Source organism: Castor canadensis, chromosome 3, assembly GCF_047511655.1.
Source record: "Castor canadensis chromosome 3, mCasCan1.hap1v2, whole genome shotgun sequence".
Classification (NCBI taxonomy): Eukaryota; Metazoa; Chordata; class Mammalia; order Rodentia; family Castoridae; genus Castor; species Castor canadensis.
In genome coordinates this window covers 188,632,995-188,645,950 of record NC_133388.1, presented here as the reverse complement: position 1 = coordinate 188,645,950, position 12,956 = coordinate 188,632,995, and positions in this window count along the sequence as shown.

The window sequence follows — 12,956 nt, the reverse complement described above, 5'->3', positions numbered from 1 at the left end:
TCCTGGTAACTTTGAACTTGCTACGTATGCTGTGATCTTCCCTTCCTTTTTCTCCTCCATCTATTACTCCTTCTTTTCCCCTTCTTTCCTCCCATCTTCATTGCTATGGCTCTGTAGTATAGTTTGCAGTTGTGTATACCTGACTGGGATACCTCCAACATTGCTCTTTTTGCTCAGTATTACCTCGGCAATACTTTTGTGTTTCCAAATGAACTTTAGGATTGATTTTTCAGTCTCTGTGATGAATGTCATTGGAATTTTGATGGGAATTGTGTTGAACACGTAGATTGCCTTGGGTAGTATAGCCATTTTTATTTTGTTGACTCTACCAACCCATGAGCATAGGAGATAGGAAAGAGTGTCCTTGTATCTCTGAAATAATTTTTAAACTTTGCAAAAAATAAATTGCTCATATATATATATATATATGCACTTGTGTTTGCATTTCTATTATGTTCCATTGATCTGTATGGTTTCTTTTTCCCATTGCTACACTGTTTTAATAACTACAACTGTGCAGTAATTCTTGAAATTGGGTAGTCTAAGTCTCCCAATTGTGTTACTCTTATTTTTTTCACAATATTGTAGTATCTAATTCCTTCATCTTTTCATATGTGTACAAAAAATCTTGCCAGAATTTTGATTAGAATTGTGTTCCATTTATAGAAATCATGAGGGAAAACTGAAATTCTGACATTATTAAGACTTTTAATCCATAAATCCATTGATTTCTTTCATCAACACTTTATATTTTTTGGTACATAGATTTTATACATATTTTATTAGATTTATACATTTGTGCTGCTATTGAAAATAATACTTTTATAACATTTATAATTCTATGCTTCACCCATATAGACATAATATTGATTTTTATATATTGGCCTGGTAACTTTGAGCTTGCTAAGGATCCTGTGATCAACCCTTCCTTTTCTTCCTCCCTTTATTACTCCTTCTTTTCCTCTTCCTTCCTCCCATCTTTCTTTTACAATTTTACATCTTTTTAAAGGTTTCCCCTGTACCAGATACTTTTTATATGACATAGAGTAAATAAGAAAAACAAAAATATTTACTTCTTGGAACTTTTGAACATTAGTTAGACTAGCCAACAGACAACTAAAATATGCAGTAATTTGGATGGTTAGAAGTTTTTTGAATAAAATAATCAGATAGTTGTGTTAGGGAGTATTAACTTAGAGGGTGATGGCTACTTAAGTAGTGTGGGCATAAAGACCTCATTTTCAGGTAAAATGGAATAAACAACATTTGATAGAGATGCATGGGCAATAATTGATGGAGTGATTAACAAAGTAAGTTCCCCTAGGGAGGGGGCCTACATATTAGAAGAATGGTAAGACAAAGAGTATATAGGTGTAGTAATAGGAATAGAAAAGCATGGACTGAGAGGAGATACAGAGTGAAATATCAGGGCATTGCTGACCATTGGAAAAACCTTGTCTTTTGATCTAAATGGAATATAAACCATTCTAGAGTTTTGAGAAAGGGAAGATATGAACAACTTACATTTAAGAGGATGACTGTAGCTTCTGTGGTGAGACTTAATCATAGTTAGAGAATACTTGAAGCAGAAAGACCACCTCGGAGAGTGTTGCAATAATTAAAACATAATGCTCCTTGACATATAATGAGGATATGTCCAATATTATATCAGAAATGCACATAATACACCCACAACTTACCTAACATCTAGCCTAGCAAACGCAAACACTGTAGAGCACAGACTGTTTTTAAGGTTAGCTGACTTGGATCTGAGGCTTATTGCCACTGCCCAGTGTCCCTAAAGACTATCTATCACATATAACTAGCTTGATAAAAGATGAAAATTCAAAATTCAAGTACAATTTTTATTGAATGCCTATGATTTTGACAACATCATAAAGTTGAAATACTGTCAGTAAAAGCATTGTTAAATCAGGGGCATCTGTACAGTGAATTAAACTATGGTATTTGTATTGAAAAATGTGAGATCTAGTGTTCTATATAGATTTTGAAGAACAAGGAAATAATTTTAATGAATTTTATTTGGGTTTGTTTTTAAAAGGCACAAAGTGAAAAAGTGGTTCTGCAAAGCTCTTCAGGCTAAAGGAAAAAGAACAACAAAAGGAAATTATTTCACACAAAGAATAAAGAATGCTGGAAATGTTAAATACGTTGGCAAATAAATAGGCATTCATTAAAAGACAATTTAATGTATAAATCAAAAATAATAAGAATGTATTTTGAGATTTATGAAATATATAGAAATAAATAGCTCAAAGTCCAGGATGGGGTAAATGTAAGCCTACAACATAAATTCTTACATTATACATGAAGTAGTACATTATGGAAGTTTAGACTGTGATAATTTAAATGTATATATTACAAACTTTAGAGCAGTGCTTCAAAGAGCATAATATTCTTCAACCTGATAAGGTGTATAATGAGCATGTTTAATCACAATACTTGTGACACCAAATATATTGAGTTTATTACCCACACATTAGCTAATTCTTCAACTTCCACGATACTGATTGGGTGTCCTACAATTCAACTGACATCTGTCCCTAACTAAGAATAGGCTCAGAACCTAACGATGAGGACTCTGTGTCAAAAGACTGCCTCTGCTTCAGATGCTTGTCACAAATTTCAGGTTGCCACTTGTACTTCTGACCAAATGGTTATAAATTGGGAATTCCCATGACCTCCTACTTGTGTTTGATAATTTGCTATAATGTCTCACAGAACTTAGGGAAATACTTTGCTAAGATGGTGATGAGATTTCATAAATGTTTTAAAAATAATCAAAATTTTCACAAATCTCATTAAACTCTCAATTCACAGGCTCAAGTGTTCAATGAGCCCAGATATAAGAAACATGAAACAAATTTCATCAAGAAGCAGAATAATCAAATTTTTTTCATTAGTGATCAAAAAACATTTCTAAGCAAAGGAAAAAGACACATTTCATACAGAACAATGATAAGGACAATGGCAACATTTTCTTTGGAAATAATATAGGCAAGAAGACTATGGAGCAATACCTTTAAAATGCTAATTTAAAAATACTATCAACCTAAAAATGTACACATGGTGGCAATATTCTTAAAATGCTTTCAAGATCATAAAATCTGTACTGTAAGTTAAATGTTAAAAATGTAAAGTAAGTAAATCAGGCAGAAGGGAAGTATTGCAACTTCTAGATGCAAATACAGATATTTATAATTGAATGAAAAATACCAGATAAGATAACAATTTGGATAGATTTGGAATATTATTTTCCAAAGATTTTGATCTGTTTAAAAGGTAATTTAGAGAATTCCAAGATGGCGGCTAGAGGGAGGAAGCGGAAAGCGAGCCTCCTATAGTGAAATCTTGGAGAGACGCCGGAGACACACTTTGCAGGCATAATCACTGAGAAAAGGCATAACTTTGACCCCTCCACACCTCCACCCGGCACAGAGAATCTCCACTTCACGTTAAATGGAGAAACGAGGGGGGGCCCCCGGACCACCAGTTGCTGGCATCCAGATGGCTTGGGAAGACGTGGACCAGGTGAGCTTCGCGGTACTGCGGTACTCCCACAGACAAGCCTGGGCCAGAGCAGCATAGCCCCCTGGACAGACTGACCTCCACCCCAGGAAAAAAGAGAAACTGAGTAATAAGCAATAAGGACAAATAAGACACACAGGAAAGAGGGTGGGGCGCCCTGAGCACCAAAGATTGGAGGAAGGAAATCCTCCCAGGGACTGTAAATAAACAAGCCGGGTGGGCCGGAAAGCCTCTGGCAGGAGCGGGGGGCATGCACCCAGCAACCAGGAGCGGGGAAGCTGGTGAGAGTGGCAGAGGGAGGAAAACTCCACAGGAGAGGAGGAAAGACCCACTTCCCACGTGAACTGTAAACAAACATGGCGGCTGGCAGGAGCAGCAGCACCGCCCAGTAAGCAGGAGCAGGAAAGCTTGTGAAAGTGGTGGTGGGAGGAGAACTGCACACGAGAGGGGAAAGACCCACCTTCCACATGAACTGTAAATAAACACAGGCCTGAGAATGCGGGTGCAGTGTCACCTTTCCCAGTGCTTGGAAAGGGGAAAGCTTGTAGCAGAGGCTCACACACAGGAGAAATCTGAGCAACAAAGCCTGTGGGTCCAGGTGAGTGCTAAGCTCACCCCAGAGATCTGCATTAACAATGCCTCCAGCAACAGCAGGCTGACAACAGCAGGCAGGCAAGCCACAGTTGCAGAAACCATTCTCAGAACTGTCTCCAGACTTTTTTTTTTTCTTTGTCTCCCTACCTTTGATGAGAGAACAACCGAATTACACCGGCAAGCTGAAAAACTTACTGAAACTGTATTGCATCTGAACTTGGGACACTTGGTGGGTTTATTTGTGTGTGTGAGTGTGTGTAGTTTTCTTCTTCTTTATGCATCCCCATTGATGAGACAACTACAGAACAACATCTGAGGCACCATCTCCAGGATTGGAGACTGTGACTTCACTGCATTTGAACTTGGAAGTTTTTCGGTTTTTTTAAATTTTCTATTTTTTCATTTTATTTTAATATATTTTTATAAATAGATTTTTCTTTCATTTACTTTATTTTTATTCTTACTTTTTTTTTATTTTTGATTTTTCAATCCTCTCTCTGTCTCTCTAATGTCTGTTCAGCTTACTGTCAATTAGTACACTAAAGCTCCCTGTTTATACCTTTGAAATCTTCTTGTCTGATACCTTTTTCTGTTTTCTCCTGCCAGTCGTGTATTTGTTTTTCCCATTTCTTTAACTTCTTGCTATCCATCTCAGCTCATTCTTCCATTCTAAATATTACCATTGTTATTATTACAAGCTAGAAAATACTTAATTGCACACAGTACAGGGACAGTAACAACACCAAAGACAATGACGGGAAGACAGAAAAAACAGGGAAACCAGTTTCCCCACAGCAAAAAATTAGTACAGGAACCAGAGAGGAATGAAGAAAACAGGAACTCAGATCCAGACTCCAACAAAATGAAGATAAACTATGCCAAAGGACCCAATGAAGCCCACAAGAATAATTTAAAAGAAGACATACTACAGGTACTCAATGAGAATTTTATAGAGATGATACTGGATAGGGTCAACCAAAATGTACAGGAGACACTCAAGAAATTCCAAGACAACAAAAATAGAGAATTTGAAAAAACAAAAGAAGAAATAAAGGAAACCATAGAAGCACTGTATAAACACCAAAGTGAAAGACAAAACACGATGAATAAACAGATAAATGAACTCAGGACAAAAATAGACAACATAAAAGAGGAAAACAGCCAGGATATGGAAAACCTTAGAAAAAAGAATGAAACAGAACTGCAAAACAAAACGGAAGGCCAATCCAGCAGAATAGAACAAACAGAAGACAGAATCTCAGAACTTGAAGATGAAATGGTAATTAAAGGAAAAACTGAAGAACTATTAATTAAACAACTCAAGACTTGTGAAAAGAAAATGCAAGAACTCACCGACTCCATCAAAAGACCAAACTTGAGAATCATGGGCATCGAAGAAGGAGAAGAGGTGCAAGCAAAGGGAATGCATAATATATTCAACAAAATAATAACGGAAAAATTCCCAAATCTAGAGAAAGATATTCCCATACAGATGCAAGAGGCCTCCAGGACACCAAACAGACCAGATCAAAATAGAACTACCCCATGACATATCATCATTAAAACAACAAGTTCAGAAACTAAGGAAAAATATTGAAGGCTGTAAGAGAGAAAAACAAGTAACATACAAAGGTAAACCCATCAAAATCACAGCAGACTTCTCAACAGAAACATTAAAAACAAGAAGAGCATGGGGTGAGATCTTCCGGGCACTGAATGAAAATAACTTCAACCCCAGGATACTCTACCCAGCAAAACTATCATTCAAAATAGATGGAGCAATAAAAGTCTTCTATGATAAGCAGAAACAAAAACAATATGTGACCACAAAGCTACAACTACAAAGGATTCTTCAAGGGATTCTGCACACAGAAAATGAAATCCAACTTAACCATGAAAAGACAGGCAGCACTAAACCACAGGAAAAGAAAAAGCAAGACAGTAGAGAGTAACCTCAACTTAGATACACACAATCAAACCTTCAACGAACTAAGACAACTAAATGACAGGAATCACCACATACCTATCAGTACTAATGCTTAATGTTAATGGACTTAATTCACCCATCAAAAGGCACTGTTTGATGAAATGGATTAAAAAGGAAGATCCAACAATTTGTTGCTTACAGGAGACCCATCTCACCAACAGAAATAAGCATAGGCTAAGGATGAAAAGCTGGAAGATTTACCAAGCCAATGGCTCCCAAAAGCAGGCAGGAGTAGCAATACTTATCTCTGACAAAGTAGACTTCAAACCTACAATGGACAAATGAGATAAAGAAGGCCATTCCATAGTAATAAAAGGGGAAATAGACCAAAAGGAAATAATAATTATCAATCTGCATGCACCCAATGTCAACGCATCCAATTTCATCAAACATACCCTGAAAGACGTAAAAGCATAGATAAACGCCAACAAAGTGGTTGTGGGAGACTTTAAAAATCCATTATCATCAATAGACAGGTCATCCAAACAAAAAATCAATAAAGAAATCCAAGATCTAAAATATGCAATAGATCAAATGGACCTACTTGATGTCTACAAAACATTTCATCCAACCTCTACACAATATACATTCTTCTCAGCAGCCCATGGAACCTTCTCCAAAATAGATCATATCTCCTAGGGCACAAAGCAAGCCTCAGCAAATATAAGAAAATAGAAATTATACCGTGCATACTATCTGATCACAATGCAGTAAAAGTAGAACCCAACAATAAAAGTAAAGACAAAAAACATGCAAACAGCTGGAAACTAAATAACTCATTACTTAATGAAGAATGGATCACCAATCAAATAAAAGAGGAAATTAAAAAGTTCCTGGAAGTCAAAGAAAATGAAAACACAACCTAACGGAACCTATGGGACACAGCTAAGGCAGTCCTGAGAGGAAAGTTTATAGCCATGAGTGCATATATTAAAAAGACTGAAAGATCCCAAATCAATGACCTAATGATACATCTCAAACTCCTAGAAAAACAAGAACAAGCAAATCCCAAAACAAATAGAAGGAGAGAAATAATAAAAATAAGAGCTGAAATCAATGAAATAGAAACCAAAAAAACCATACAAAGAATTAATGAAACAAAAAGTTGGTTCTTTGAAAAAATAAACAAGATCGATAGACCCCTGGCAAACCTGACTAAAATGAGGAGAGAAAAAACCCAAATTAGTAGAATTAGGAATGCAAAAGGGGAGATAACAACAAACACCATGGAAGTCCAGGAAATCATCAGACACTACTTTGAGAACCTTTATTCAAATAAATTTGAAAATTTTAATGAAATGGACAGATTTCTAGATACATATGATCATCCAAAACTGAACCAAGAGGAAATTAATCACTTGAATAGATCTATAACACAAAGTGAAATTGAAGCAGCAATCAAGAGTCTCCCCAAAAAGAAAAGTCCAGGACCTGATGGATTCTCTGCTGAATTCTATCAGACCTTTAAAGAAGAATGGATACCAACCCTCCTTAAACTGTTCCAGGAAATAGAAAGGGAAGGAAAACTGCCAAACACATTTTATGAAGCCAGTATTACACTTATACCAAAACCAGGCAAAGACACCTCCAAAAAGGAGAACTATAGGCCAATCTCCATAATGAACATTGACGCAAAAATCCTCAACAAAATAATGGCAAACCGAATTCAACAACACATCAAAAAGATTATTCACCACGACCAAGTAGGCTTCATCCCAGGGATGCAGGAGTGGTTCAACATATGAAAATCAATTAATGTAATAAACCACATTAACAGAAGCAAAGACAAAAACCACTTGATCATCTCAATAGATGCAGAAAAAGCCTTTGATAAGATCTAACACCATTTCATGATAAAAGCTCTAAGAAAACTAGGAATAGAAGGAAAGTACCTCAACATTATAAAAGCTATATATGACAAACCTACAGCCAGCATTATACTTAACGGAGAAAAACTGAAACCATTCCCTCTAAAATCAGGAACCAGACAAGGATGCCCATTATTCCCCCTCCTATTCATCATAGTACTGGAATTCCTAGCCAGAGCAATTAGGCAAGAAGTAGGAATAAAAGGAATACAAATAGGTAAAGAAACTGTCAAAATGTCCCTATTTGCAGACGACATGATCCTATACGTTAAAGACCCAAAAAACTCTACTCAGAAGCTTCTAGACATCATCAATAGCTATAGCAAGGTAGCAGGATATAAAATCAGCATAGAAAAGTCATTAGCATTTCTATACACTAATAATGAGCAAACTGAAAAAGAATACATGAAAATAATTCCATTTACAATAGCCTCAAAAAAAATCAAATACCTAGTTGTAAACTTAACAAAACATGTGAAAGACCTTTACAGGGAAAACTATACACGTCTGAAGAAAGAGATTGAGGAAGACTATAGAAAGTGGAGAGATCTCCCATGCTCATGGATTGGTAGAATCAACATAGTAAAAATGTTGATACTCCCAAAAGTAATCTACATGTTTAATGCAATTCCCATGAAAATTCCAATGACCAATGACATTCATTAAAGAGATCGAAAAATCTACCGTGAAATTTATATGGAAACACAAGAGGCCACGAATAGCCAAGGCAATACTCAGTCAAAAGAACAATGCAGGAGGTATCATGACACTCAACTTCAAACTATATTACAAAGCAGTAGCAATAAGAACAGCATGGTACTGGCACAAAAACAGACATGAAGACCAGTGGAACAGAATAGAGGACCCAGATATGAAGCCACACAACTATAACCAACTTGTCTTTGACAAAGGCACTAAAAATATACGATGGAGAAAAGACAGCCTCTTCAACAAAAACTGCTGGGAAAACTGGTTAGCAGTCTGCAAAAAACTGAAACTAGATCCATATATATCACCCTATACCAAGATTAACTCAAAACGAATCAAGGATCTTAATATCAGACCACAAACTCTAAAGTTGATACAAGAAAGAGTAGGAAATACTCTGGAGTTAGTAGGTATAGGTAAGAACTTTCTCAATGAAACCCCAGCAGCACAGCAACTAAGAGATAGCATAGATAAATGGTTCCTCATAAAGCTAAAAAGCTTCTGTTCATCAAAAGAAATGGTCTCTAAACCGAAGAGAACACCCACAGAGTGGGAGAACATATTTGCCAACTATACATCAGACAAAGGACTGATAACCAGAATATACAGGGTACTTAAAAAACTAAATTCTCCCAAAACTAATGAACCAATAAAGAAATGGGCAAGTGAACTAAACAGAACTTTCTCAAAAGAAGAAATTCAAATGGCCAAAAAACACATGAAAAAATGCTCACCATCTCTAGCAATAAAGGAAATGCAAATTAAAACCACACTAAGATTCCACCTCACGCTTGTTAGAATAGCCATCATCAGCAACACCACCAACAACAGGTGTTGGCAAGGATGTGGGGAAAAAGGAACCCTCTTACACTGCTGGTGGGAAAGTAAACTAGTACAACCACTCTGGAAAAAAATTTGGAGGCTACTTAAAAAGCTAGACATTGATCTACCATTTGATCCAGCAATCCCACTCTTGGGGATATACCCAAAAGACTGTGACACAGGTTACTCCAGAGGCACCTGCACACCCATGTTTATTGCGGCACTATTCACAATAGCCAAGTTATGGAAACAGCCAAGATGCCCCACCACTGACGAATGGATTAAGAAAATGTGGTATCTATACACAATGGAATTTTATGCAGCCATGAAGAACGAAATGTTATCATTCGCTGGTAAATGGATGGAATTGGAGAACATCATTCTGAGTGAGGTTAGCCTGGCCCAAAAGACCAAAAATCGTATGTTCCCCCTCATATGTGGACATTAGATCAAGGGCAAACACAACAATGGGATTGGACTTTGAGCACATGATAAAAGCGAGAGCACACAAGGAAGGGGTGAGGATAGGTAAGACACCTAAAAAACTAGCTAGCATTTGTTGCCCTTAACGCAGAGAAACTAAAGCAGATACCTTAAAAGCAACTGAGGTCAATAGGAAAAGGGGACCAGGAACTAGAGAAAAGGTTAGATCAAAAATTATTAACCTAGAAGGTAACACCCACGCACAGGAAATCAATGTGAGTCAACTCCCTGTATAGCTATCCTTATCTCAACCAGCAAAAACCCTTGTTCCTTCCTGTTATTGCTTATACTCTCTCTACAGCAAAATTAGAAATAATGGCAAAATAGTTTCTGCTGGGTATTGTGGGCGTGGGGAGCAGAGGGAGGGTGCAGAGTGGGTGGTAAGGGAGGGGGTGGGGGCAGGGGGGAGAAATGACCCAAGCCTTTTATTATGCACATATGAATAATAAAATTAAAAAAAAACAAAATAAAAGGTAATTTATGCCTAAAACACAATAATATACTGAGAGATTTATAATACATGTAAAATAAAAGATATGAAAGCAATAGCAAAAATTTTGAGAGTGGATATATATTTATTATAAGGCTCTTATGTTATAGATGAAGTAGTTTAACATCCCCTAAACACATGCTAGGAAATGTTAAAGATATATACATAAACCCCAATGAAACCACTAAATGAAATAGTAGTAAGCCCAGGAAAGGAAACAGAAGCAAAAGATTTAATTCATCAAAAATCCAGTTGAAAAAGTAAAACAAAATAAAGAACAGAAGAGAGAAAAAGTAAATAGCTACAAAATGGATGTACTCAGCTCAGTGGTCAAATAAGTAGAAATGACCTTAGTATCAAGATTAAAGACACAGATTGTTATGCTGGATTTAAAAAAAAGAAAACAAGACCCAAGTTTGTGCTTTCTAAACAAAACACACTTTGCACCCATCGACACACATAGGTAAAATTTCTTCATGTGCATGTATGAAAGCAGAGTAATAAAACCCACTAAAATTGTTATAAAAGGAAAGAAGAGGGATAAGAAAGAATAATAGAGGATGGAAATTGATCAAAGTACATTATATGTACATCAATGAAAATATCATGATGAAACCTCTTTATACAATTAATATATACTAATAAAAAAGAGAAAAAATTATATAAGTAAAAAGAAATTCATCATACTTGTACTAGTCTAAATAAATCTGTAGTAGTTCTATACTATGCTATTATCAGCCATAGTATATTTCAGAGAAGATAATTTTAGAAAGGATTTTAAAAGGTTATTTCATGCTTCAAAGGAATCAATATATCAAGAAGAAACAATGAATCAAAATCTTTGTGAACATAATAACAAATCATATAAAAACAAGAAGAATCAAAGCCTGGTAAATACGCAAGAAAAATAGGCAAGCTCATAATTATAGTCAATGATGTTAATACACTTCTCACAAAATTTATAAATTAAATCATCAGAAAAATCATTAAAGATATAAAAATTTGTCACTATTAACCGACTATACCTGATGTATGTTTCTAGAGCATATCACCCAACAATAACAAAATGCAAATTTCTTTCAAGTGCACATGGAGTATTTGTTGAAATGTACCTCATTCCAAGCCACAAAACAAGTCTCAATAAATTTCAAATAATTCAACTTATGCAAAGTATTTCCTCTGATCACAACAGAATTAAATTAGAAATCAACACAAGAAATATTTCTGGAAAAATTCAAAATATTTGGAATCTTGTAAAGATAATTGTAAATGGCCAATAAATTAAAAATAAAATCATGAGAAAAATTAGAAAGTATTTATTGAACAAAATGAAAACAAAAATGCAATATACCAAAATTTATGATATCTGCTAAAGTAGATACTTTGTAGTATCAAATGCCTATCTCAAGTCAAAGAGCTCTGTGTCCTCATTAAAAGAAACTAGGAAAAAACCAAATTAAACTTAAAGCAAAAAAGAGAAACAAACCGACCAGAAAGAAATAAAGTTTAGAGAAGGTCAATGAAACTAGTGGTTTGAAAAGATTGATATAGTTGATATACAAAGTTTGAAAGATCTATAAAGTTATATAAAATCTATTTATCTATCTCTCTATCCATCATAATAAAGTAGAAAATAGAAATTGCCAATTTAGAAAATGGGAGGTAACATTACTATGAATTCTGCACACACTAAAATGTTATCTATGGAATAGTATGGATCATGTTATGGCACTAATTTTGACAAATTAGAGAATTCCATGAGCGAAACCATCTACAATTTTCCAGAGTTCACTCAAGAAGAAAAAGACAACCTAGAGCTGGGCATGATGGCTCACACCTGTAATCCCATCTACTCAGAATACACATGGTGGAGGATCAACAGTTCAAGGCCAGCCCAGGCAAAGTTAGGGAGACCTAATCTCAAAATGGAAATAAAAACAAAAGGGGACTGGAGGCATGACTCAAGTGGTAGAGCATTTGCCTAGCAAGCATGAGGCCTTGGCTTCAATCCCCAGTACCACAAAAATAAAACAGAACAAAACGAAAAAATAACCCAAATAGTCCTGTATGTATGAAAGATATTGAAGTTATACTTTGAAAACTCGCTAGAGGAGTTCTACTTTGGGGGTTTTATTAGTCAGATGTAGTATCACTATGACCAAGTACCTGACACAAATAACTCAAGGGAAGAAAGGTTTAATTTGGCTCATGGTTTCAGAGGGTTCAGTCCATGGTATCCAGGCCCCATGCCGTTGGGTAGAACATCAAGATAACAGCATGTTACAGAAGAACTTCTTCACCTCATAGTGACTCGGAGGCAGAAAGAGAGACAAGAAGAGGCCAAGGACAAGACACCCAGAGGATCTCCCCTGGTGACCTACACCTTCCAACTAGGTCCCACCTCCAAAAGTTTTTAGAATCTCCCACAATAAGCCACAAGTTGGGGAGCAAGCAT